The sequence below is a fragment of the Felis catus genome, chromosome F1 (genome assembly GCF_018350175.1).
Source record: "Felis catus isolate Fca126 chromosome F1, F.catus_Fca126_mat1.0, whole genome shotgun sequence".
In the NCBI taxonomy this organism is placed as follows: domain Eukaryota; kingdom Metazoa; phylum Chordata; class Mammalia; order Carnivora; family Felidae; genus Felis; species Felis catus.
Window position 1 is genome coordinate 14,284,375 of NC_058384.1, and position 27,150 is coordinate 14,311,524.

General features: G+C 37.5%; 1 protein-coding gene across 16 annotated transcripts in view; it reads left to right on the forward strand.

Annotated features, from left to right (window-relative positions):
* Positions 1-27,150, forward strand: part of DNM3 (dynamin 3) — a 569,293-nt gene that overhangs the window by 327,202 nt on the left and 214,941 nt on the right. The window lies entirely within an intron of this gene.

A 27,150-nucleotide genomic window follows, 5' to 3' on the forward strand; every position in this document is an offset into this window, starting at 1 on the left:
AAGTACCGCTTGACCAAAGGTTATAACGTATCAGCCCACTGGCATCTACTTCTCTTTTCCTGTTGTTGCTGTTTTCAATTATATATACTGTTGAATATTCCGGGTGTATAGCCCTGTGACTTTCCCTCCATAGAATTCTGATTAAAGTTTGAGTTACTTCAAACAAGAGCTTGATTAATTGCCCTTCCAGAGATCAAAATGTGAGAAAATTCCTAGGTAGCTTCCAAATATAATTTGAGTAGCCAAACTATGAAACTTAGTAATCTTTAAAGAATTACTACTAAAGCAATTCATTTCTACTGGACTTATGCAATACTTTTTAGAGGCAGAAAAATCTACCTCTTTTTTAAATAGATTGCGTTAAATATTTTAAGAAGCTTCAAGTGAGAGAGAACTGCCTTAAAGCCTTCACTTATCGTGAAATGTCTTCTCGTGAATTAACATACCATTAATGGGATCTACAGTTATGACAAGCCCTGGTCACCTGGGGAGGAAGATTAAATAAGATAAAAAGGAATTATCCAGCAGGTTAGGATGGAACAGAGAGATTAGCATTGGGTACATCATTCATAGAGGGATTTAAACTATCAGTGGAAATCAGAGGGATTGCTTCCTATCCCTGTACTTGTACTTCCAAACTGGTGTCTCCAGGGCCTCTCCTGTAGTGTTTGAGCAAGTCCAGGATGCCTCAACTCCTTTCCCCACCCCCACCGTCACTGCTTGTAGAATACTGGAAATAGGCAAGCGTGACTTCATGCAACCTAATAGTCTCATTACATGTGGATGCCAACTCTGTCATTGTTCAGTGTCCATATGTTTGTTCACAAGTCATCATAGAGGAGTCATGAGCCAATGGGACAATTGTCAGCCAGGAATCCAGCATTCCAGGTGTGGGTTTGTTTCTGCCACAAATAGTGAAAGCCTTTCCTCTGCCTTCTTCTATTTATATCGATGACACACGCCTTGGAAATTTTAGGTAAGGCGGAGGAAAGGTGGTTCTGATCGTACTGCTCCATGATTTCATCTTAGTTCGCACATCTTATAGTTTCTCAAATATAAGAGAGATCCTCTCTTGAATAGGGGATTTTATGAAGTTTTACTCAAGGAACTCAAATTTATAATTGTCTTTACAGCTTTTGAAGCATTTTAAATGACCTCTTGTGGAATACAACTGTACAGGTCTTGCCCTTCTTCGCACATGTACCTGCCTCATTGGGCTTCCAGTTGACTAACACTTTTTAGAGTTCTCTTTCCTTCAAATAGCTCAACAAATATATATTATTGCCAACTCATATTCTGGTCACAATGCCAGGGACTGGGCATATAAGGGTTAAGAAGATATGATTCCTGCCCTCAAAGAGCTCACACTTACTTACAATATTAAGAATGCTAATCTGTTCCTTTCCAGAAAAAAAAAAAAAAAGAATGCTAATCTATTATCAAACTCAATCTAAAAAAAAATCTTTCATGCCTTTGTGGAGAGTCTGTTGGTATTCATTTGGAAATGGCCTGAGGACTTTTTCTATGTCTGTGAAGTTATCAGTTAAATACCTGAAATATGATGGGCTCTAGAAAGCACAGTTACGCACAACAAAGACTCGCCTTTGAGAATTAATGTTATTTAAGTTGCTATTTCAAAGCACATGGACCAAAGTGATTGTTTGAATCAGTGGATAGTTTGGGGTGACTATAAAATTTGTTCTATCTTAAAATGTCATGAAAGGAAACACTATTTCAGTTGGTTATCATTCCCAAGCTTGGCAAATTTTTATGACTTTAGAAATTCTCAAATTGAAACCAGGACTTGTTTTGTTTCTGTGTACTTACAGAGGAACGGGGTTACTAGTGTTTACAATAGAGTATTTTGTGACATCCAGATATGGTGTCACAGATAGTATTTATACTCTCTACTTCAGATAGTATTTATATAGCTTTAATTTTTGTGTTACAAAATTAGTGCCACGGGCACTACAAAAGTTCAATCAATAGAAAGTATGTAAAGAAAAAGTTAATCGTGTTCCCTTCCAACCTCCTAACGTTTCTGCTCTCCCAAATTAATGGTAACAGTTTTGGGTGATTCTTTTTACCACGTTCCTCAATGGCCATTTATGGCTTCTTTAAAGATTACAAAATCTTTTCACAATGTGTCAATTACTTATAATAATCCTATGGGGCAGATACTACCATCATTCCCATTTTATTGATGATGAAATTGAGGCTCGAAGTTAAGCATGTTACTTTGTGGAATTACAGTAAGTGACAGAACCATCTTTTTTCTAATTCAAACACCTGTGCCCCGAAGCATATTGTCAGCCCTCAGAGACCATTTTTTTCCCCTACAGAATTCTTATAGCACTTATATTTCCTGTGATTCATTTGTTAATTATCTGCTGCCTTCTCTTCGTTTTGTACTGAAATGTTACCAAATATTTCACATATATGGATTTTTCCCCAAATAGAATATAAGCTGATTGAAGGCAGGGATGGTATCTTTATACTTCAATTTGCCTGTGGTAGGCCATTCAAGAAACTGTTGAATGAATAAAAGCTACGTAGTATTCAGGTGGTTTCTGATTAAACATTTATCCTGACAATAATTCAAGAATTACAGCATCTTATTTTCTAAATTTAAATGGAAAATATGGATGCAGTTGTAACATTTCTATTGGTGTACTGCAGCTATGTATCCGATAGCGCTATTCTTTTATAAATAAATGTGAACATTGGGCCAGCCATATTTCCTTGCTTATTTTTGGCCTTGTAATCTTCTGGAAGCATCCTGTGTAGCTATCGGTCATATAATCTTGTGTGAAAAGCAGGATCTAACCAAGTTGTGGCGTTTCCTTTCTTGTTGTTTTCTCCTTCCCAGTTTGTATTTGAGATAAAAATCTAGTTGACCCCAGTTCGTTCCAAATTAGACAAGATAGCCCCACTTAGTTTGGCTTTATGTGATGTGGATTAGCACTTGTTTTTTGTTTTGTTTTGTTTTGTTTTGTTTTGTTTTGTTTTTTATTGGAGGCAACGCAATCCCCTAATCGCCAGTATTTCCTATTTTGTTAGGGCCCAAAAGGGCTGGGAGATTTGTTGTAGCAAAGCTTTCCCCTTTCTGTCCTTCCCTGACTCTCAAATGGCTGCCTTCAGATCACTGCAGTGAAGTGCCCTTTTAGGCAGAGAGATGCAAATCAGAGGCTGTGAAATAGAGGAGAAATAGGTCAGAAGAGTTAACAGATTTTCCTTCAACAACCGAAAAAGAAGTGAAATTAGAACAGCTATAAATCATAAATTTAATGCAACTGACTTTACAGTCTTCAAAAAGCTTACGAAAGGCGAAGATTGTGAGAGAGTTGATTTTAAAGCGTACATTTACTAATGCATGTTTTGTTTTGCCTGTCTCTAGAATTTCCATTGCTGAGTCTGTTTATTTAGAAATCAGCATCTAACCAAAAGCAGTATATATTTTATGAACATTCTTTCCTCAAATCAATTGAGAAAGATAATGTTACGCCTTTGAGTTTTACTAACCACTGGCGTGCACAGCAGCCATTTCTATATTTCAGTAACATAATACATCCGGCAGACAAACCTTAAAAACTCTGGCTCTCTTGAAAACCAGTCGCAGGAAGGTAAATATATGATTTATGACTCTAGTAAAATTTGAAGCACTGTCTTGAAATCTTCAGGGGAAGGCAAGATAAAGGGATTGGAAAATTGGTGCTGGCCTTTCTAGGCAGATTTTAAGTGAGAGCGTCCTAGGAATGCAGTCTGCTGCCTGCTTCAACCCCCAAAAGCTGATGAGCATCATCTGAATGCTATGTGCTATCTATTGAAGCGTTCTATTGAATTCCACGTTACAATCAGACTTTAAAATGAGAGCTAGCTCACTTGGACCAGAGAAATATGGTGTCCGAGGGTCACTGACAATTTTAGAATATTGCCTCCTGATGTCTTTTGGCATCACCAATATTTTATTTCCTTAGTATGACTCAGAAACGAGCATGTATGATATCAAAAAGGAAAAAAAAATCTCTGTATACATCACATATAAACTTAGAAACCACTTTTTTGCAGGTGTAGAGAAAGTGTCCTTTCTGTGGCCAGAGGGTCTAGTGAAGCATATTGGCTACAAGGAAGCATGTGTGTGAAAGGAAACTTTCTCCTTTACCCCAAATACCTGCAATTATGTAGTAGGTCGTTTTAGAAGCTCCAAGTTTTTAAGTGATGATAGGCATACTTGGGTAATGTAGGACACTGTGTCTTTATTTTAGGATTTATAATCCTCTGGTATATTCAAAAGGGGAAATACAAATTATATGAATTGCTAAAAGGGTTTGATCCAACATAAATCTGTTTAGTTGAGTATATCGTAAAATCGCTAGCTTCTTGATTCTGTTCAGACTCCAGAGAATTTATTCAAGCGACATATGAGCCCATATTAAAATACTTCTATTCATGCCACCATGGGAATGTGCTTTACTTTTACAGGCCCTCTCCCCACCCCACCAAAGCACTTAGTGTATAAATTAGTTCATGTTGAAAGGTTATTTACATGTTGCCAATGAGTATTAATCGCATATGTTTATAAACACTTATATTATTTGCATAGTAAACAACCAAAAATGGCTTCAGTTTGCCTTACAGAATCAGATTATGTAACTTCACTGACATCCAGGCCTATAGTGGAAAAGCTGTAGAGAAAGGGAAGTATACCGTTTTCTGTTTTTAAAGGTTTGTTTTGTTTCTTTAATACCTATTTTGAGCACTTATTTTATCCCAGGCGCCCTGTGCTGGTGTTTTTCACATGTACTATAATATAATCCAACAACCCTGATGGTAGGATTTCTCCATGGTCACAGATGAGGAAGTGGGAGCTCCAGGAGGCAGTGCAGCGTGAGGGTTCCAGAGCTACACCATGTGTGTTTGAGTCCTGGCTTCACAACTTGTTATGTGAGCTCAGCAATTATTTAACTGTTCTGGGCTCTGGTCTCCTTATCTGTAAGATAGGGTTTCTTTGAGGACTAAAAAGGCTAACGTGTGATAAAAGCTTGGAACAGAGCCTGGCCCAGAGGTGGGCCTCATTCGGGTTGGGTGCTGCTGTGAGGGCAAGCCAGGCCCCCACGTGGCTTCAGTTACTGACCCCAGATTCCAAGTCAGGTACCATGACTCCAAAGCCCAAGCAACAGCAAGTACTGTTCAGAAACAAAGTGTATTATTTTCCTCAAGGTGTTTATAATCTCACTAGGTTATTAAACCATGTACATGTAGAACTAGTAAAAAACAGAACTAAATACTTGATTCTAATAGGAAGGTGATAGGATTGTTTTGAAAACACTGCAGTGGTAGCTGGCTCCTTAAGATAGCCTGTTGGAAAATCTTTTTGAAAAGCCCATAAGTTTATCCACTTTTATTATAGTTCTGTATGTGTATATTAAAACACACATATGTATCTAAATGTGCATGGATGTGTGGGTACAAATGTGTGTGTGTGTGTGTGTGTGTGTGTGTGTGTGTGTGTGTGTGTGTTTAAACTAAACCAGATTTTATGAGAAGTACCAACATCAGAATCACTTCTTTCCCTTTTTAAAGAAACCTATTCTTTTCAAGGCTAGAGCATGTTCAATATTTTTTTGTAATCCTAGACATTAGTTTTAGTGTGTGCACATTTCAGTCATTTTTTAAAAATTGTGCCCATCAGAGCTTTACAGGAATAATTGAAGGTTAACAAGTGTAAATTAGATGGGAAATGCATTCATAATTTTGCAAATGCAGTGTTTTAAGGGGACTGATTTCTGCAGAGGCTCAGCTATTGCTGCTTGTATTTGAAAACTGCACACACACTTTGTGTACTCCTGGTTCAGTTTTGTTAGGGAGAAGTCTACCCCCAACCTCTGCTTTGTAACAGAATGTATGCCTCTGGTCCAGTTTATTTCCTTTCCGTTTCACCTTGGTTTTTTCAAGAAAGAGCTAGTCTTGAATTTCATTGGCCAGAGTGGATGATGATTGCTTTTGAAATGCTGGCTTGTTTTGCTGGAGAACTAGTAGAATTTTAAATAGTTTTCTGGGTTTTTTTTCTTTTTTCTCTAAGAGATCTGGACCCCACTGAAAATGTTCAGGGGTGGCCTTAGGTGCTACCTGGCCCAGTGTTTGTGTCACCTACTGGAACCAATGCCTAGAATTCAACTTGCATTTTCAGGGCCTACTGAAATTCTATTATTGAGAAGTTTACTAAAGAAGTTCAAGTCTTCTGAACAGAGAAAACAACAGGAGCCATTATAAGTGGCCTGAGAAGAACCTTTTGACTTTTGTAGAATTGCCTTTGTCAGTAGTGAAGCCAGATTGAGGATAGTGGACTTCCCTCCCTTTTTTCGTGATTCCAGACCATGAAATTTTCAGTACCACATTTCAATTGGTTAATTTTTGGAAAGTTTAGTCCCTCATTTTTTTTTTAACCTTTAACAGTACAAGAAAGCTAGTGGGAGGTGATTTTCCAGTAAATTTTGTCCTATCTGTTTTCTAAATCAACCTTAATTTTAGTTCCATCTTTGCCTTCACATCATAAAATAATCAGTGTTGGTCACGCAGTAATGCTAATACTGGTTAGGTTGAATCTAATTTGTTGATGTTGATTCTAACTGTACTTTATTATTGTTTGATTTTGTTTAGATTGTATGTTGTACATTCAGACTTATTTAGATGAAGAGCCATTTCTGCGGCATCCCTCTACTGGATCATTTTCAGTGTGTTTCTCTGTGTATTATACGTAGGCAGGATTTCCTGAGTATATAAAAGTTCTCCACTTAAAACTACCATTCCCACGGTACATGATACATACCTCCTTCACATTCAATGTAGTAGAGTTTCGGTGAATTTTTGTGTATGTGCGTGCTGATGGAAACTGGAAAGGCCATGCTGAGGACTGTTTTAACAGTGTACGATAATTTTCACAGTACAGTTCCCTTGCTTACCGGTGTATACCGTGACCATGAAATAGAGGTTTTGAATTAACATTCACAGTGAAAACACTAAAGCCAAGTCACTCAGTGCCTAGGGCAGAAGATGTTTGGTGATTTAACCTTTGTACAGATTTAATTAATTGCATTTGATTTCAAATTTTCATCTTTTTTGAAGAGATTTCACTTCTTTGAAGTTAAATTAAACCTTTTTTAAAAGAGGTTTTTGTTTTAATTCCAGTTACTTAAAATACAGTGTTATATTAGTTTCAGGTGTACGATATAGTTAGATCTTTGTATTGTTGGATACAACTGAGGTATAAGAGAAGGAGCACCAGAATTGATTGGGTCTAGCTCAGTTCTGCTATTTTCTTATTTGTCAAATGAGGCATGGTTGGGAGGAGGTTATTGGGAGACGGCCTGAATTAAATGATATGGATAAAACAAACTGAGATACTTTTGAAAACATTCTGCAATAATTCATACGGCCATGGTTTGGAGAGTTGTCATGGTGGTACCTTGGGGCAGGTGGTTACAGTGCTCTAGCAGAACTGTTTCTACCTGATGACTTATGTGGTGGACCTGCATGTTTAAAAGGAGGAAATTCAACTAGTCATTGTGTCAAAAGGCAGTGATAGGTGTCAGTGTCCCTCCATGATTACGTGCCAGTATATCTCCACCAAGTGATCAAAAGGCATTCAGTAAAATAGGCTTACTGCTCATTTTTATTCATTTCTTCTCCTCCTCGTTTCTACTTTTCCGTCTTCCCTCTCCACCCCACTTTTGCTCAGTGTGAGACTTTCTCTTGCTCTCCCCTCTTCTCTCCAGCCTCGACTCTTCCTGCTTTTTCTTCAGAACAAGGGATTGGAATTGAGCAACCAGTGAAAATAGGTATTCAACTATTTTAAAAGATTTTGTTTTTTCTCTTTAATTTTTCAATCAGATGAATTTAACCCTCTGTATGCATTGCTTAAAACAAGTAATTCCTAAACTACATTACATTGCCTTTATACTTCCTTGTGGCCTTTAAAATAATTGTCTTATGAGCCAGTGACTTTTGATTTAAAACAAAACAAAACAAAACATTAAATGCCTTTGGAACGGAAGAGAGAGAATGTTAGAGCTTTAGATAGATCGTACCGTTATACTTTAAATCAGCTTTATCATGGCTCCAAAGAATATTGCATGCCAAATATTTTCAGATAACCATACAGACTGTATTGTGTAGTCAATTCATTCTTTCATCCATTTGCTGATTCTTCTCAGACTGTTGTTTGGCTTGTTCTGATATTTATATTTCTCCTTTCACACTTGATTCTAAGCTCCTTGAAGGCAGGGGCTACAACTGTAGATTCTGTCGGCTGCACAATGGCTTCTCATATTGAATCAGGTCAGTAAATACATAGTGATCAATCTGAGTTTATCCTGAATGTGAAGAGTCCAAAAAGGGGATTCCTTCTTAAGTAAGGATCAAGACCACTAAATATCTTCTTCCTAATTTACATACATAGCATTTCTATTTACCTTTATGAAGACTTTAAACTGCAATTAGAATGCTATAATACATAGGCCATTCGTAGTACATTTGAGAGTGTGCTTAGAATGTGCTACAAATGCTACAGATGCCATCTTACTTAAAAATCACAAGGAGGAATTTTTTAGTTGAATGTCTGCTGGGAAACTACTGCCAGGAGAAATGTGGAAACCACATGAAATTCACTACATAAAGAAATCTGGTTTCCATTTCTGCACTGCATTTTGTGCTAGCAGGAAGAAGATAAACAAGCTGTTTGAAACTAAAGTGAATGGCAAAGGGATTAAAATTTTAAAATCCCGTATCGTAAATGTATTCTGGAATTTGTGAAATTTAATCCCATCACATAGGATCCTTTAAGAAGGGAGAAAATGTGTTGAGTCTTTTACTTTTAGATATCTCAGTGGAATGGATGAGTAATTTTGCTTCCTGTTGATGAGTAGTAATACAGCCATAACATTTGCTTCAGTTGAGATTAAAACGAAAGTCTCATGCTAGTCTTTAGTAGGCAGACATTATTTTCAGAGTGAGAAAAGGGAAGGAAGCAGGAAAACTCCCTTTTTCGGGGTTGGTTTTAAATCATCCCTTCTAGAGATGGCAGAATTTTACTCTAACGTTTTAAGTTAGCTATTTTTAAAACTCTATATGAAAAGGTATATGTGTGGGGCAGATCAAAGGGGAAGGATTGAACTGTTTATTTTCAGAAAAATAGTCTGGAGATTCTTTTTTTATTTTTCTTATTAGTGGCCCTTATACAATTTAAATATGTTTTGAAGTTGGTATTTAAAAAGGAATAAACTCGATTAAGATAAAATGGATTGTGAATAATAAAAATGTTGGCATTTAAAACATAAAGACCAATCATTCCAATTGTGATTTCCCTTTAGTAAACGTAACCACATTGTGCTTTCCCATGTTTGGGAGTAACAGACATGCATTTCTAAATTCAGGGGGGCCTTGTGCTTTGAAAAAACCCGTGAGATCAAGATTATAACTTTAAGTTCATCATATATTTGAGTGGATTAAAACTTTTCCTCACACAGCTCAATTCCTACTTTATGGTAGAAAAGGAAGGCAGAGTTATTTAAGGTTTATTTTGATTACTTTTGTTTAACATGGTGGTTTTGTTTGTTTGTTTGTGGCTGCTGTTTTACCATTTTAACTTCCAATCTGAAAACTTTTTGCTGGCTTCTCTTAATAACTAATACATAATTTGTCTAAACCTGCATTCATAACCAAGGTGTCCTGTGTCTTTGGAAAGTGCCACTTTTCAGATCACACATAAAAAATAAACTTCTGGTCACTCCATTCACTTGTTCACCCATTCACTCATTCATTCCTAAACGTTTGTCAGACTCCTACCATGTCACAGACACTGTGCTAGAGACGGAAATAATGCAAAATGCATGCCTTCAAGAAGTTTGTTTGGGATGACTTAAGGGGCAAAAACCATTGTTGAGAAGAATGAGTTGGATAAATGTATACTTATATAGATGCTCAGGTTCATCTAACAGTAATAGACTAGGGAGCTAGAAGGCCTGGGTATGTGTCTGGTTCTACCATTTTGCTGTGTGGCCTTGGGAGCATTACTTGCCACCCTTGTGATTTGGGTGTGGTTATGAGGATTGCATGAATTAACTTGTGGAAGCTCTCAGCATGGTGCCTGGCATTTATTAAGTGCTTTATAAATGTTAGCTTCAGGGATGATTTTCAAGATACTTCACAATAAGTACAGTAGGGGCACCAATCAATTAGAACTGCTATTGGCTATAAAAATCTGATCAGTGTATGGTCTGGATGTCAGTTCAGTTAGCCTCATTGGTATTATTGTTTCTACTTAAAATTTCTGAACCAAGCTTTATGCCTCACTCCTACCTCATCCTGTGAGCCAGGCTCTGTGGCACTCATAGACCTGGGTGCCTGCAATTTGTATTTTTGAAATCTTTTTAAGTAGCTAGATTTAGTATGGACCTTTTTGTGTGTTCCAGATCATTCAGGATGTTTTTCTTAACTAATACCTTCTAGAAGACACTAGAGCCAAACCCTGGGTTTTCAATTTCTTTCCCCTAATGTTGGTTGGTAATTGTGATAGTAAAGATAGTAAACAATTTCTTCATCTGTTTTCTTCTTTCTCTCCTCTTCTCCCTCCCATCCCTCCTCGTCCTCTTCCTGCTTATAAGAAAATAATATCTAAAGCTAATTGCCTCACATTCTTTTTTAGAAAGAGATATATACCATACATAAATTCACTCTTTACAGTAAGCGGTCAGCAGTTTGTGGTAAGGATAGAACCTATAAAAGAGCATTTGGAGGAAGTTAAAAGACATGTGAGGTGTGAAAGAGTTTCGTTCTTTTGTAGTCAGAACACCTGAGTCCCAGTGCGACTACTTACTAATCACTTACCTACATAGCTAATTTACTTGACTGTGTGTTCCATTTTTCCATCTGTAAACTTGGGATGATAACAGAACCTTTCGCATAGGGTATTGGGAGGATTAAACAACATGTTACTTATTAAGCACTGAGAACATAAATTTCAATGAATTTATTTAATTTGTATACTTAAGCTCTTAGGATGTAATTGGCATGAATTTATTCAGCAGATATTTAAAGCACTTATATGTGCCAGACACTATTATAGGCACTGGGGATACAACAGTGAATAACAAGACAAAAACTCTTGTCTTCGTGACTGTCCAGTTCAATGAAAAAAAATTAAAGCAAGAAAAGAGAGTAGGGAATCTGAGGTTGCAATGTTAAATAGGGTGGTTAGGAAACAAGAGGTTTGAGAAAGTATTTGCAAGTGGTAAGGATGTGAACATGTAGACTGCTGGCTAAAGAACCTTTCCAGAAAGGGAGAATAGCATATGCAAAGGCCCTGAGGCTAGCGTATGCCAGGAGGCCAGTGGGGCTGGGATAGGGTGATAGGAAGAATAGGAGAAGGTAAGATTGGTGCCAGAGATCTGCTTAAGATCCAAGTGATACAATGACAGACATAGAGAGGGATATCAGGGACCAACCGATGAAGGCTTATTAGAGGAGAAGGTGGACCTTGAAAGTGCACAGGCTATGAAGAAACACATAGAAAAAGGAGAACACTCCTGTTAAGGAGAACAACAACATGCACAAAAGGAGCAGACAGTGGAAGAGGTGGGCTTGGAACATATCCAAGATAGCTTGTCCAGAACAGAGAGAGAGCAGTGGGGGAGGGAGGGACACAAGATTGAATAGAGTGGGGTTGGGTGACATCCTTCGTCGAGAGCGAGGGAGAGGACTTTTCATTTCTGCTGATTTAAAAAAAAAAAATTCCAGTCAGTGGAAGCAAATCAATGGTAAGATATTACAGTCCGAATTTAAAATCCAGGGATACACTATATACATAAAATTCTGTGAGGTTTGTTTTCAGAGATAAATAAATAATATAAAATGTAAATGAGAGTTTTGATGTATAATAAAGAAAAAAATATTTTTCTTTTAAAAAGTGCTGACTAGAAAATAAAAGATTTCCTAACATTCAACCATGTGAGGTACAGTTATAAGTATCATGATTTGATAAACTAAATATTGTTTTAAATACTAAAATCATAATCCTTTGAATGAATAACCTTGGCGTTGATAGAAACCAGGGATCTCGTCCTAAAGGTTCTCTTCTTTATGCCCCTGATCAAGCTTTAAACAGAAGGGTTGTTTGGCGGGCTGCTATGTGTACACAATGACATGCTCACAAACACGGTACAGAAATAAAGGAGACAAGTGACTCAAGTCATTTCAGCGGTCGCACACTGCCTTTGGAAAATTATCTTGCAGTTTGAGATGTACCGGCGCTAGTTTTTCATTCATTTCTGCCCTTTTTCGCATTCTATTCCCTGTCAAGCTGCACACAGAGGTAGTAGGATGGGGCAAAAGGAAAGAACAAGCACCCTGCTAGAGTCATCAGACTCTCACGTGTCCCCGTTGGCGCATGCTGTGTTCAACGTAATCTCTTCAAAAGATGAGCTCTTACTTGAAAATAAGTTTCCATCATCAAATGACTTCTGTTGCTGTGTTTCTGCCAGACAGCTCCTCTCACAGCGAGGTACAGCCCAAGACTGCCGTGCTGACTATAGCCTGTCTCACATGGAACTAAACTTATTTTTCACATGAATTCATCCTCTTCAGAAATTGAGCAATATGTACAAATAAACATGTTTCTTTACCTTCAAAACATGAACAAGATTCAGTTTTAAGTTGATGTTCATGAGATCTATTTTAAGAAATAGATGATGTACTCATCAGTTGAGTGATACAGCCCAGAATACTATTAGGAAACTTGAGACTCTATTTCTGACTTCACCATTCTCCTGCAGCAGGAATTTGGCTCCCTGTTGATGAGTTTCCTGAGTGTCTCTGTGAAACAGATGCAAAATATCAGCTAATGCACCCAGTAGAGTTTCGCTGAGGGATGATAACAAAGTAATTGGTCTGGTGTTTGCTATAAAATGTGAATTACTTTTAAAAAATCTTAGCAATTCTTCTATTAATAGGTTGAAACACTCTGTTTAAAACAGTATGAATGTATTAAGTTTGGTTTGGGGACTGGATCGTTTACTCTTTTCATCAGTGATTTTGATGACAGACTCCAGAATAAGTTCATTAGTTTTGGATGACACTAAATTAGGCGGTGATGTTAACCTCCTGTATGATCCAAATACAAAGTGGCACTTGCTGTGCAGTATAACAATGAATAAAAAGTAGAATACAGCTCAGGAAGAACAAATGAATGGTACAGGGCTAAAGAGAACAAACCAAGACCTGAATGTTAACCATGACCCATTTCTCAACTTAACTTCAGTATTGTAGGACTCTTACTAAGAATTAAAAAAAATTTTTTTTCCACATTCCAATAAAAAAATAGAGATGTGAACTAAATCAAGAGTGTTGCTGGAATGTGAGGGGAAGACACAATAAGTATCACCTGAGAATAATGTTTCCCCCATGCTTGGCGTTAGTCATAGCTATTTAAGGAGACATGTTCAGATTCTATGAAAGATATGAAAAAGTAAAGGAGGGTACGATAGATGAGCAACTAAAATGATTCGGGGTTGGAATGTGGCAGTATGGTGGGCAGGAAGAGGGGGATTGAGTTTAAGAAAGAAGGTGGTATTTTGACAGAGGAAGAAGCTTAAAATCCACTTAACTGTCTTTAAGTAAATTAGATTTCAGTGGAAGAAGGATGTTCAGCCACACTTCATCTTCCAAGGGAAAGTAAACAAGATAAATTAGTGTAAATTGCTACCAGAGACCTAGATCGAGCAAAAGAGAGCACTCTGTGGAATTGATTGCTGTTAAACTCCAGGGGGTACTACCATGATAGCTTGTGGATTTTCTCTCAGTGATTATTTTATAAAAATGGGATTTATCCACTTTGTTTGGATGATTGGTTATCTTATTTCCTAAAAGCATGATTCTCTAAGGCAATCTTTTGGTTTAAGTATATTTGCAAAGGAATTGAAAAATTAGTTTTGTCTGTCTCCATCATTTTGTGAAATTTCTTGCTATTCATGTACTTCAAAGAATTTACTCAACAAATATATATAGGGCATGGGCTTATGTTAGTAAATGTTTTTATAATGGTAGGAAACAGCAATATATGCTATCATTGTCACTGAAAACAATGCATAATTTCTTGCCTAACCTCTGCTTTTGATTATTTACATGGAGTTTTATATAAAGAACATACTTCAAAACTGGTATAATGCAATGGCATATCTGTTGTTGCTTGATTATCAGCTTTGAGATTTCCCTTAGAGAATTCATGATTTTTAAGCTCAAAAAGTATCATTCCAAACATTTAGCAATAAATTCTGATCTGATTAATGTTAAGTAGCTTAATATAAGATGTTGTCATGGTGACAACTACTCAGAAACATAAATGAACATGCAGGACAAGAAAACAAAAGAGAAAGAGAGAGATGACTTTCTAATGTATTTCTCTTGCTTTAAAAATATTCCAGCCCACGGTGAGAAAGAGACTTTTTCCTTAAACACCTTTTTATATTTTTTGAATTTTGAACTATGTGAGAATGTATTGAAACCATTATAAATGTTACCTTAGAATACTAAACCTTTTTTTTTTTTTTTTTGGAACAGAAAAAAAGTCAGGTTTCCCAGAATAATTTACTTCAGTCTTTTAAAGCTAGTCTGAGATCATTAGATGAGAATGTTTAGTTACTCTTCATTGTTTTCAGGGCTTCAAGTAAGGAGACCTTGAGTAATGGATGCAGAGGGTGTTTTGAGAATGAATCCCTGTCTAATCTTTTAAATATTCCTTTGATACAGAAGCATGAATCTTTTTTAAAGCGCTTAACATAAGCAAGTATTTGGTAAGATTCTGCCTTTTCACACAAACAGGTATCCTTGAGACTTCATATTGAATTAACTACTTTTTCAAGTAAGAAAAGAAAATACAATTAGAAACAACTAAACAGTAGCTCCCTACTTTCTGTTATCTTGATGCAGGGATCAAAGGAGAGAATTAGCTTTTTTGTTTTGTTTTGTTTTGTTTTGTTTTGGTGCTACTATGTACCAATATAATAAAGTGCAAGTTAAAGCAATAGCCAGTGTTAAGGGTTGTGATTAGCTTAGGGTGCTATTAAGTATTATGGCCAGAGGACCAGAAATACCCATATCCTCTGGAGACTAGAGCAACCACTCTCCTCGTGGTTTCTGAAGAAGGAATAATGGCAAGGAAAAGGAAAATAGCACCTCATTATTTGCTGGGGATTTGGCCCCACACCCCAGTGCAAAGAACTCTAGCTGCCTGGGCCGGACCACCTATATGCAGCAGTCACTTCTCCTGAGGTGATGAGGCCCAGATAGTTTCAAACCAAAGGGGCCACTTCTATACTCACATCCATACCTACGATGTTTCCTTCTTATCGCACTCCTACCACATGTAACAAAGACTCAAGTTAGAGTGACGTGTTTGGGGATGGGAGAAATGAGCCTTGGCTCTGGAAATGCCGAGCACAGGGAAGACATAAACCAGAGGAGGAGCCACACCTGTGCATGCTGCTGGATCCCTATCCATCACTTAGCAAGGGTGGCCCAATCTACCGAACCACAGCAATTCTTCCTCCCGGGGTGAGGATGGTGTGTGAGGAAGATTGTGGGTAGATGTTCTTTGAAGGGCACTTTCTCCCGAGGACCACCGACAGGGCAGCGCCGACCCACGGTGGAAAGTGGATGAGCCACACTGAAGCTCTGCTCTGCTTTGGTTTCAAAGCCCAGGGCATGCGTCCCTTGTGGGTATGCTGAGGGCACATGCAACTCTTTGTCTGGAGGCTGAGGACTTGGCACAGAGGCAACCGAGTCATTTCAACCAAGCTTATAATGTAGGTTCATGATCTAGTTTCAGCAGTTGGCCATTTTTAGTCTATTCAAAGAAGCAATCTTAGTAAATCGGGTTATATGTATCTATGTGTTAAAGACCTAACTGGTCCTTAACCCAATTAATCTTTCAAAAATACAGCTTTATTGGGTGAAGTGTAGATGGGAAGGAACTCTGTACTGTCTTCCCAACTCTTTGGTAACTCAAACATTATGTCAAAGTAAAAAGTTTTTTAAAAAGTAGAAAACAAAAGGGGTGCCTGGGTGGCTCAGTTGGTTAAGCATCCGACTTTGGCTCAGGCCATGATCTCACAGTTTGTGAGTTCGAGGCTCTCATTGGGCTCTGTGCTGACAGCTCAGAGCCTGGAGCCTGCTTCCGATTCTGTGTCTCCCGTCCTCTCTGCCTCTTCCCTGCTCATGCTCTGTCTCTCTCTCTTTCAAAAATAAACATTAAGAAAAAAAAACTTGAAAAAAAGTAGAAAACAAAAGACCTAAGACTATAATGCACCTCAGAAAAGAAATAAGTTAAAGTGTATGTTTGTAAGGGAATAAAGATATTTCAATATGTTTAATATATAAAAATATGTATAGCTTTTATGTTACCATGCTACTCAAAGGCTTCTGGTGGTTTCCTATAATTTATAGGATACAGTTCAAATACTTGAGCCTTAGTATGTAAAATCTCTTAAACCCAGTCCTGGTCTATAAGTTATGTTATCTGCCCCATTCCAAATCTCTAGCTAAACTGGTATCCTCGCGGACCTTCAAAAGTGATTTCCCTACAGGATGCCCACCATTCTTCTATCTCATGAAATTTAGAGCAATCCTGCAAGGCTCCTTGTTTCTTCCACGAAGCCTTTCCTAACCACTGCCAGGCCAGGGTAGTGTGCCTTAAAGCAAATATTGCATGTAAACCTTCAGTGCTTTTATTTAGTAAAACCCCTATTTGTAATATTAATTTTATATGTCTTTGTAGCATTTCTCAACTAAAATTTTTTTCTCTACTAAAGTTTTTAATCTGCTCCAAGCCAGCAATTATATATTTGTGATTTCTTCCCATTGCTAAGAATATTTATTCCACAAACTTTTATCAGTTACATTGTATGTGCTAGGCACATTTTATGTGCTGCGTCTTTGGAATATGGAACAAAATCAAATGATTTTTTTTAAGTTTATGTATTTATTTTGAGACAGAGAGAGAGAGAGAGAGAGAGAGAGAGAGAGAGAGAGCGAGCACAGGAGGGACAGAGAGAAAGGGAGAGAATCCCAAGCAGGCTCCTTGCTGTCAGCACAGAGCCTGATACAGGGCTCGATCTCATAAACCCCTAGATCACGGCCTGAGCCATATTCTGCTGTATTGTTTGTTGGATTGTGTGTCAGATTCCTCCTTAAGGATGGGCATCCAGTCTTTTTTCATCAGATCTCCAGTAATCAGAATAGTGTTTGATACATGTGCGCTGAATGAGACAAATGCTAAAATACTGCAGCTGAAGATTATGGTTGATCGGTGGGACAATTTTGACTGAGGCCGTCACTTAGAGAGGTCTTTAGCTGCCTGAGAATCACATTCTTGTGATTTTGTTGTTGTTGTTCTTTTTCTTCTCCACTTGATACTTTTAATCATGCTGTATGTATGAATCATCACACGTTATAACAAAGGATTTGTGTGTACTGTCTGCTATCATAGTAATTATTTCACATACAGAATCTACAGATACACATATAGAAAGTTTTTTGAGTTCCAGGAATGCGTGCTGCCAACTCTGTAATCTCTAGCAACAGGTATCAAGTCAGCATTAGACCTGAATACCTTCAAAGGTTTTGACCCATCTTTGTATTTCAAGTGTCTGGCACAAGCAAGGTACCTAGGACAGAGTATATGCTTAAAATATGTTTGTGCAATTAATAACAGGAATAATCACGCTTCCTCTCCCCACCCAGCATCTTTTTTTGCGAGCCATTTTTAATCTCTTAAGTTTTATCAGAGCTGCTTAAAAAATAGAACTCACTGATTTGAATTTCTATTTAACTTTCCCCTACCTCATGCTCTAAAATCCTGACATGGCTAACAGTGGGAGCTCTGAGACCAAAAAGGAACAAGAAAGATTTATGTCATCTAGAAGTTCATTTTCAGGTCCATGAATGGCAGAGAATTGATTTCATACAGAATTTTAAACTGAAAACTGCTCATTACTTACTAAGAAAGAAAACCTCATGATTCTTTTACGTAACTGAGATCCTCAATTATATTACACAGAACAAACAGGCACAGAGTTTACCTTCAAAGAATTTATCAAAATCAGCATACTGAAACTTTGAAGCCAGTTAGTTATTCAGCTCACATTTTTCCAAAATATCTCATAAGAAGTTCAAGTAGAGAGACTCTAAAGTTTTGAAACTTGTCTTGATAACTTATATTACCACAATAAGATTTTTTTTAAGTGCAATTTCCTGCAAAGTGGAGATTAATTCCTGATGCTCTGAGAGTTTGGGTTCTTTAGATAAAAGACTACAAAGGGAAAACATGAACATACCATCTCCGGGAGTAATTATACTTGTTACATTTCATGGGTGTTACGTAGTTTTCCTGAACATTAGCACAGCTTTGCTCTATTTCAGAATTAAAAAAAAAATCCTTATGGTTTTAACTACCTATATTATAATTTACTTTACAATAGTTTGGAGTGGGTGGAGGTGAATCCTTGTTAAATGAATGAATGTCTTTTCCATTAGTTGTTCCATGCAGTCTCCCTCTCATTGTATCAGCGTTTTTTTTGAAAGGTTAACTGCACAATAATGGGAAAATATGGAAGCACATCTATTTCTTCATTATGGTCCATTACTTCTTCCTGTATGAGTTAACACAGGGTAGAAGGAACCTTGCATATTTTAACAAAAGGTTCAATGGTGATGGCAGGATAGACGCTTTAACAGGACTGAGTATACAGTTGTTCTGTTATCAAGACGTTGCCTGATTGAGAACAGCTCTCTGGAAACATTCCAAGTATGTGTCTGGAGTACCACAGGGTGCTGGAGTGATTAGAGTTGCTCATGAGCAACCAAATGCCCTGGCTTGTCTCCACAAAGCAATTGAAGTATATGGGATCCCTGAGAGACATGGCTTAGTTGAAAGTATTCTCTTCCTGTTCTAGCCTTCTTTCCCTCATTGGAAGTATTAAATGCACAGCAGATCTCTGCACAGGAAGCCCTAATGCAGACATTAGATTTGCAAGGTGTCCCTGGCCGACTCCACATGACATAGGCCCCTCCCACAGTCTTATTGCTTGTCAAAACCTGTATTGATGACATTTTATCTTTTAAATGTTTATGCATTTATTTTTGAGAGAGAGAGCACAAGCAGGGGAGGGGCAGAAAGAGAGGGGGAAGAGAGAGACTCCCAAGCAGCCCCATGCCATCAGCAGATCACAGAGCCCAATGCAGGGCTTGATCTCCTGAATTGTGAGATCATGACCTGAGCTGAAATAAAGAGTCAGATGCTCAACCTGTTGAGCCACCCATGTGCCCCACTTCCTAGACATTTTTAAATTAGGTATAGATTATCAAGTCCTGCAGGCCAAATTGCAATAATGATAGGTGGATGGATCCACAAATAAGGGGTTTACACTATTGCTTCAAGAGATGAAAATTGGCATACATTTTTGGGATGAATATGGTTCTTTTGCATTTAAATTTTCATAGGTCTAGTGGTGTAAATGTTTATTAGTGATTGATAAAGTCAGGGATTGTGAAAATTGTACTAGTCTTTGGATATATTCATTAGCTTTTTCTTTTAAACAATTATTCACATAGTTCAGGTTTCACCATAGTTTGTTTTAGTTACTGTCACCATCCAACTCCTGTTACAAGGCAGATTCCTTCTCTATTTCTGCACGTTGTCTGGGTAGTATTCTGTAATGAGTGGCATTTTCCTTCACTCCAGAAACTTCTTAGTAGAAAAGTCTCTTCCAGTTTTCCAGCAACCAGAGTGGGCTAAGATTAGGCACTCCCAGAGCTTGAATGGGTTCAAATACTCCTTCCTCTGTGTGTCATCTGGATTCTGGGGCTACTCAAAGTCCAGTCTTCTTAGCTACATTTCTGTGACTGCTGCTTCTCAGAAGAAAAATAGTAATTGTGTTATTTTCATTAAGCCCTGAAGAATCATATAATCCTTTCATCCTCTCTTCTGGGCTTTAGGTTTCAGGAAAAACAACTTTTAGCCTAAGGGTATTTAGTTTTCAAATGGTTGAGCCATCCACTGACTTTTTGGCTTGTTAAGCTCTCTAAATGTGACCACTAATGGCCAATGAGTCTTGACCAAGTAGTCTTTTTAAACTATTCCGGTAAAAAATATTTTGGTAGCTTGAGTCTTAGGAACAGGAAATTAACTTGGAGATAGTTAACTTGAACTTAGGGATAGGAAGAAACCTTAGAAAGATCTTAGGTGATTTAAAAGAAAACTTCCCAAGCAAACTTGACTTGTTAGAAAGTGTATTTGCAGCTATGGACGTGGACTCATATTCCATTTTCTGGCCGGATGACATTGGATTAGTTATTTGATATGAACATCAGTTTCTGTAACCGGGAAACAGTTTGTTGTGATATTTAAGTGAAATACCCATTATCTTGTTTCTTTGTGTTTCTTTTGCAGAAATTTGACTTCCAGTTTTAGTAGCATCATCAAAGAACTGAGAGCAAAACTCATAGCAAAATGTTGGGTTTTGCAGTATGTGAAAAAAAAAAATCCCCTGCAGCTCTGTTTATAAACTTAGCTGCATTTTTTCTGAGTATGTTTAAGAAGCAAGTTTGGAAGGAGCTAGAAATCTATGCACTATAAAAGCAAATTAGCTTTTACATAAATGTTTTTGAGGGAAAGGATCACACAATAGAAAAATATCACATGAAGAGAAATCAGAGTTTTTTGGTTTTGTTCTAGTTAAGCTTTAAATTCACATACTTTAAGTATGAGATCTATGTTAAATGCACTGTTTTTTACATCTTCACAACAACGTTTCAAGTAGGAGTACCATTAATATTCTTCTTTGATAGATGAGGAAGCAGGCTTGGGAGGTCAGGTACCTTGCTTCACATCTCACAGCTAATAAATGGCAAAGCTGCTATTTGAACACAGGTGTGTTGGACTCAAGCTTTTAACAACCAACTGGGAGGGCTGTAGTGAATGGGGGAGACTCTAGAGCTAGGCTGCCACTTATTAGCTGTGAGACCTGGGGCCTTAATCTCTCTCTGCCTCCTCAGTGAATGAAAATAGGATTAAATGAATTCATATCTGTAAAGCTCATAACATAGCACCTGGAGTATGGTAAGGACTTCAGTGTTAATTGGTGTTGTCATTGTCAGTATATTATTATAATTATTTTCTAAAGATGGTCGCTTAGGCTAATTTTCTTAGAGTTTATGGATGGTACATCAGAGTATGTTTAGTTTTAGTTTTGTTTTTTTTTGTTTGTTTGTTTGTTTTCTGGCTGCAAGAGCCAGGGAACATTTGGGTCTGTGTTCTCTATGTCTGACCTCCTCTAGTCTGGCTAACTACCCTGACATGAATTCTTAGAGTCCATGTTTGAAGAAAGCTGGTGGATTGTACCTTTTGGTAACCAAATCATAAGGAAGGAAAATTGAGGGGCACCTGGGTGGCTCCGTCCGTTAAGCATCCGACTTCAGCTCAGGTCATGATCTCGCGGTCTGTGGGTTCGAGCCCCATGGGTTCTGTGCTGACAGCTCGGAGCTTGGAGCCTGCTTTGGGTTCTGTGTCTCCTCTCTCTCTTCCTCTACCCTGCTCATACTCTGTATCTTTCTCTCTCAAAAATAAACTTAAAACAAAATTTTTTTCTCAAAAGAAGGAAAATTGAATTTGTGAGTTTGTAGGGATCATGCCAGCCCTGTCTTCATTTATGTTAAACTAAAAATAGAAAAAAAAAAATCTAACCAAGGTGATGTTTCCACATTGTTTGGAATAGTGATACTATTTTTCTTCAGCCTGAATTTTAACTTCTGTCCATCATTGAATTCACAATCTCTTTCTATATCCTGGTTCCTTTTCAACATAACTTCTATCAAATAGGGATTAGTTTTGTACTTCAAAGGTTATACCTCCAATTGTTCTAGTAACTCCAAAACAAACTGTGAGGAATAGCACATAATTTCAAGCAGAGGAGAGTTTGTAACTGGTATGAATTAACTAGTGATATTGACTATTTCCCCCACCGTACTTATTCTATATTGTCTTCCTTATTCATCTTCAGCTCTTTTGATTTGGGATTTTGTTTGGGAACAAATAAGTATAGAATGGTTTCTCTTTAGTCACCATGAGCATGTTAGTGAGTAATTTATTACATTTAAAAAAAAATAGAATTTGGGGCGCCTGGGTGGCTCAGTTGTTTAGGTGACTGACTTCAGCTCAGGTCATGATCTCACAGTTCGTGAGTTCGAGCCCCACGTTGGGCTCTGTGCCGACAGCTCAGAGCCTGGAGCCTGCTTCAGATTCTGTGTCTTCCCCTGTCTCTGCACCTCCGCTACTCACACTCTGTGTCTGTCTGTCTCTCAATAATAAATAAATGTTAAAAAAAATTTAAAAAATAAATAAATAAATAAATAAATAAATAAATAAATAAATAAATAAATAGAATTTAATGTCATATGATAAAAGTATAAGAGGAGAATATAAGAATGAGATTACTTGAGTCATAATTTACCTCCTGGGGAGGTATGACTTCACAGAAGGAAGGGAAGTAGATCAGATGTGTATTTTGTCTGAAATTCTTATTTACTTCTTATTTTCCATTTAAAATAATCAAGTAGTAGAGCTGTATACTGTCTACCCTGCTCTGCAAGACCTCAGGGCCAGCTTCTCCTTGGTGGTGAGTGAGGGGATACAAACATTCTTTGCAAAATGTGCTGATTTCAACCTTAGAAGAGTCAGGCTGATGACAATATTGAACTGTGTTTGTCAAATTGACTTAACTAATATTTATTGTATAGTCATCTTGGGTTGTGCTGATTTCTGTATCCAGATGATAGATATAAATAAATAGAACAGTGCCAAAAAAAGAAAAAGAAAAAAAAAAAAGAAAAAAAAACCCAACTCTGTAAATAACAGTCCTTGAATTTTTATTCACCCTGTTGTTGAGGGAGATCTAGAAGAGGGGATGTGGAATTGTATTCCAGACACAAGAAATGTCAAGTATAGAGGCTTGAAAGCATGAAAGAGTGATGTATTTAGGGAACTTTTACATGTGACCAGAGAACAGCACCTGGTGAATAAGAGGTACTTACTATCTATGAATGAATAAATATTTGTTGAAGGAATAAACAGGGTCCTTGAGAAGAATGATGGGAAACGTGTGTGGAATGTAAAAGGGCGCAGATCAGGGAGACTGCTAAGGAGCTGAAACTTGGTCCTTCTGGTAAGTGGTTCATAATTGGGATATTGCTGCTGCCTTGTAAGGAAGACCAAGCCCTTCATAGGGAGGCTTCCAAGATTTCACTGTTTCATTTTTGTTACATCTGTCCATGCATACTGTCTGCTGATACCTGTCACTGTTAAGCTGAGTTGTAGGTTTATATGATGCAGTATAGAGAAGAGTACAGCTATGTACAGAGAAAGATGGTGAGCTATGGTTATAGGTGGTGGAGAGTTCTTGAAGGCAATGGGCTTGTGTGTTAGAGACATTATTCTAGTAGAGGTGTGGAGGGTGGCTTGAAATGAGGAAAACTGTGTGAAGGATGATGGATGCCAGAACTAAGGCACTGGCAGTGAAGACGGAGAGAAAGTGAAAGAAGGAAGATGGTAAAGTGGTAATCTTGACAAACTTTTGATTGAGCAGTTTGATGAGAGAATTGAGAGAGGGGGATGATCCCAAGGTTTTTGTTTAAGCAAGTGGGCAGAATGACAGTATCAATAACCAGACAAGGGATCCAGGAGAAGGTGCAGGTAATAGGAATGTTAGGGATAATAATCATTTCAGTTTGGGATACAGTGAAATTCACAAGTATGTGAGCCATGCAGACAAAGATGTCTAATTGAAAATATAGGACTTGATCTCAAAAGAGACCTTTTTAATCCTGAAGTTAACCAGGGAGAAGTCTATACCAAGAATGATTTCAGGATAAATTAAAATGGAATAAAACTATGGCTAGATTTACTTGTATTTAAAAGTAGTAAAGTTTAGGGTTAACAGTTAAGATGATTATAGCATTTATGTCTGTCTGTCACAGGTTTAGTATGCATTAATTTTGCTAGGTTTCCAGTTTTATGTACAAAATGAGTATCAAGGTGGATTCATGCTTAAGTGAAGGTACCTGCAGACTAAGTTTTCTGGATCTTATGGCCAGGACCAAGCTAGCACAACAGTATTTAGAGTCCACATACCTAAGAGGAAATGAGCATCTTAAATGCTGAATTTGAAATCATGATGAGGCAATAGTGGTGCCCGTAAGCTATGTTCTGAGAAAAACCTAATCTGTTGATTTAACTGACTAAAAATATTGAAAGTGATACAATTCCTTAGAGCATATGCTTCATGGGAAGTGAAGGGAGACTATTATAATTTCAAATATTAGAGAATATTTGTCACAAGTACTATAGTTGAAACTTAAATATATTTAATGATTGAATATAGAATGAGTTTTTTTCTTTTTTCCTGGGCTTGAGTCCATCAACTCAGGAAGGAAATATAAATTAATGGAGCGTAAGTTTAAGTTTTAAATACAAGGTTTTGAGACCTTTCCTGCTTAACTGTGGGTCCATTGTCAAGTGACTATGCTCTGTTTTGAAATAAATGTGTCCATAAGTGAATAGAGAAGATTTGAGACCAAAAACACTTTTTTCCTTGGCAGCATCTGAGACTTGGACACCAACTCTTGATTTTTAGTGTTTGGTTTAGAAGGGCCTGACAAGTTACACCTTGGTAATTTATCTTCCTTGGCTGACATTTTTGAACAAATACCTTAGTGTTTTACTTAGAGCTGGTGTCGTACTTAGTATTTCCTTTTTTTACTGTTTAATATAACTTGTTAATGTACCTTATATCAGAGAAAGGCCGCTAACTTTTCTGGTAAGAGCAGTGTCTAATGATGAAAGGTTGGTAGACTATCCTATGGATGGCACATAGACTGCAAATAGATAATTTATTTTATTGTTTTGTGTTTTCATAAATGACGAAGGATATAGATGTGCTTCAGGTTTATTTTCTAATATTAAAGGTACCTAAAATAAGCATTCATTATCAATATTAAGAAGCATTTTCTGAATGAGATATCACAAGAAGTCTCAGGAAGGTGCCATTTGTCTAAATTGCTTTATATCTTTTAAGAAGAGACATTCAGAGTGCCTGGGTGGCTCAGTCAATTAAACGTCCAACTTTGGCTCAGGTCGTGATCTCACGGTTTGTGAGTTTGAGCCCCACGTCGGGCTCTGTGCTAACAGCCCAGAGCCTGGAGCCTGCTTCAGATTCCGTGTCTCCCTCTCTCTCTGCCCCTCCCCTGCTCATACTCGGTCTCCCTCTCTCTCTCAAAAATAAATAAACATTAAAAATTTTTTTGTATAAAAAAAGATACACAGTAAGATCATCATTAATTTGTGGAAGTACTAGTTCTTAAAAAATTATCTTCTCCTATATGGAGTAAATTTAGTTAATTAAAGCATGCTGTGTTCTGATAAGACAAGTACAGGGGAATTATATTTACTTATAATAACAGTTGATCTGTTTCATTGCTACACACTCTCTCCTGTCTTTGCTCAGGTATCTTCCAAATTGTTGTCATTGTTTGCACAGGAGACAGGGTAAAGAGCATGACTGGATCAGCACAAATATATTTCCACTTTTGGAATAATAATAGACTGGCTGTAAATCAGTACTATCTTTATTTGCAAACAGCAACCCTCTTACCCATGTGGGTGCACCTTGATTTTTGTCTTTAATTTTTAAAAGTGATTACAAGTAAACTGATGTAGGAGGGAAATCTTAGATTTCACTGAGTCAAAACCCATTGATAATGATTTATTCATTAATAGTTATTGAGTACTTATACTTACAGGTTGTGCCTTGAGAAAAATTGAGTAAAGATGTAAGGTATAGTCCTCATTTCCTGAAGATCTAACAGTATCATATGGAAGTCTCCATTCATATATTTAATTTCAGTGACATTAGAAAAGTCATATTATTTGAAACCAAATGAGTGATGTACATAATAAGTATGAATAAGAGACTGAAGGAAAGAGAATCCTCTGACAACTAATAGAACTATTTCATGAAGCTAAGGCTTCATTTTCTCCCATTTTATTTTGAAAAGCATTTGAAAAGGTGAAGGAAATTTACAGTGAATACTAGGATAAATGTTATCCTTTGTAACAACAATTGACCTTTTACTATACTTGCTTTATCATGTATAAGTAAAACTTGGACAGTTCCAGCTAAAAGGATCAAAGCGTGCTCAAGATTGGGACAATGTGAAAGATAGGTTTTGTGGTAGCCAGCCCCCCAAAATATCTCTCCACGGATCCTTGTATAATCCCTCCCTAACATTGTACCAGGGTTGATTTGTGTGACTTTGGTAAATTCAATAAGTGCCCCACTCCCTTAACACAAAGATGTGCATGTCCTGATCCCCAGAACCTGTAAATATGTTATATGTCAGAAGGGACTTTGAGTGTGTGATCTGTGAATAAATTCGAGATTTTGAGATAGGAAGATTATCTTGGATTCTCTGGGCGAACCCAACGTAATCACACGTCCCTGTAAGAGGGACATAGTAGATTTAACATTAGAAAAAATCTATAAGGGGGCGCCTGGGTGGCGCAGTCGGTTAAGCGTGCGACTTCAGCCAGGTCACGATCTCGCGGTCCGGGAGTTCGAGCCCCGCGTCAGGCTCTGGGCTGATGGCTCAGAGCCTGGAGCCTGTTTCCGATTCTGTGTCTCCCTCTCTCTCTGACCCTCCCCGGTTCATGCTTTGTCTCTCTCTGTCCCCAAAATAAATAAATGTTGAAAAAAAAAATTAAAAAAAAAAAAAAAGAAAAAGAAAAAATCTATAAGATTGGAAGCAAACATCAGAGAGGAGAGAAGATGTTACCCTACTAGCTTTGGAGGAAACTAGAGGAAGGGACCACAGGCTAAGGAATGCAGGTGGCCTCTAGAAGCTGAGAAAGAAAGGAAATGGATTCTCCCTAGAGCCTCCAAAAGGAATGCAGCACCTCCAATCCATTTTAGACATCTAATCTCTAGAGCTATAGGATAATAAATTTGTGTTGCTTTAAGCCACCAAGTTTGTGGTAACTTATTATAGCAGCAA